We start from the raw sequence: 1846 nt of genomic DNA on the forward strand, positions 1-1846 counted from the left end.
TTTGAACCATTTGACTGGATAATGCATATTGTTCATCCTATACTGAAGGCCAATAAGGACCCTTAAATTACCGAATGTAATAGACAAATAACAGTATGATCTTAAAGGAAAATGCTGGGAAGTTTAATAAAAGAAAGGCTAATGTGATGGTTAGAGTCAAGGAACGTTTTGCTAAATGATAATTAAATTAAGACCCTATGCTGTCGACAGGCATTGATATACATCAACGGGGACAGTTGAAAATGTGTGCCCCGACCAGGACTTGAACCTGGGATCTCCTGCTTATATGGCAGATGCTCTATCCATCTGAGCCACCGAGGGCATAGGCTCCCCGTGAGATCCACTTTTCAAACTTAATGTCCACACACTACATTCATAATGCCCCTGTCCATTACAGTCATTACTCATGGCAGACAATCTTACTGAGTCCTGTAAGAGTTCGGGCAATACATGTACATCTGCACAGAAGAAGAAGGTCAATGGCTTAACTATATGAAGATGGTATCTGTTCTTTCAGACATGTCCAAAGGAACAGATACCAACTGTGACGACGCAGCGCTCTAGAATGAAATGATAATTAAATCAAGAACCTACGCTGTCGACAGTGTGGACATTAAGTTGGGAATGTGGGTCTCACAGGGAGCGTGAAAGGGAAAAGTCCCTGCAGTCACACTATCCTCTATGCCCTCAGTGACTCGGATAGAGCATCTGCTATGTAAGCAGGAGATCCCGAGTTAGAAAGAACAGATACCATCTTCATATAGTTAAGGCTAACTGGCCATCAACCTTCTTGTGTGCGAATGCACACGTATTGCCTGAACTCTTATGGGACTCGGTAAGATTGTCTGCCACGAGTAATGAGTGTAATGGGCAGGGGCACGACGAATGTAGTATGTGGACATTAAGTTTGGAATGTGGGTCACACGAGGAGTGTGCAAGGGATAAGTCCCTGCAGCTGCACTATCCTCTATGCCCTTGGTAGCTCAGATGGGTAGAGCATCTGCCATGTAAGGAGGAGATCTCGGGTTCGAGTCCCAGAGAGGGCACACATTTTTCAACTGTCCCTGCTGATGTATATCAATGCCTCTCGACAGTGTAGAGTGCTGCATGGTCACCAATGGTATCTGTTCTTTCGGACATATCTGAAAGAACAGATACCATCTTCATACATGTTTCGCTAAAGTCTCAGTTTGGTTTCAGGAAAGATAAAGTGACAGTAGATAATTTAAAACCATTTCTCTACTGATATACACTCATGCTCATAAATTAAGGATAATTGCAGAATGTAGTGCCACACAACATGGCACTAAGCAAAACTGGCACTAATAGCATAGGCACGTAGGGAACACACACGACACAGTTCTGTAAGTCCACAGTACTGATGATAAGTTGAGAAAACCGTTCCGAAACACATGTGGTACAAAACGGCACTGTTTCTGCGCATGTATTCCGACATCAATATGGGATATGATCATCATGCACATGTACACAGGCTGCACAACGGGTTGGCATTCTCTGGATCAGGTGGTCGAACAGCTGCTAGGGTATAGCTTCCCATTTTGGCACCAGTGCCTGTCGGAGCTCCTGAAGTGTCGTAGGGATATGAAAACGTGCAGCGATACGACGACTGAGAGCGTCCCAGACGTGCTGGATAGGGTCTGCGTCTGGAGAACATTCAGGCCACACCATTTGCCTGGAATGTTCTGTTTCAAGGTACTCCTCCATGATGACAACTCGGTGGGTCCGTGCATTATCATCCATCAGCAGGAAGGTGGGACCCACTGCACCTCTGAAAAGGCAGATATACTGATGCAAAATGACGTCCCGATACACCTGACCTGTTACA

The 1846-nt window shown here is 45.1% G+C and overlaps 1 non-coding gene across 1 annotated transcript; it reads right to left on the reverse strand.

Moving 5' to 3' along the window:
• Positions 1-247: 247 nt before the first annotated feature.
• Trnai-uau (transfer RNA isoleucine (anticodon UAU)) lies at positions 248-322 on the reverse strand. Its single transcript has one exon. It is a non-coding gene; the product is annotated as a tRNA-Ile (tRNA).
• Positions 323-1846: the final 1524 nt, after the last annotated feature.

This window comes from Schistocerca gregaria, chromosome 3 (assembly GCF_023897955.1).
Source record: "Schistocerca gregaria isolate iqSchGreg1 chromosome 3, iqSchGreg1.2, whole genome shotgun sequence".
Taxonomy (NCBI): Eukaryota; Metazoa; Arthropoda; class Insecta; order Orthoptera; family Acrididae; genus Schistocerca; species Schistocerca gregaria.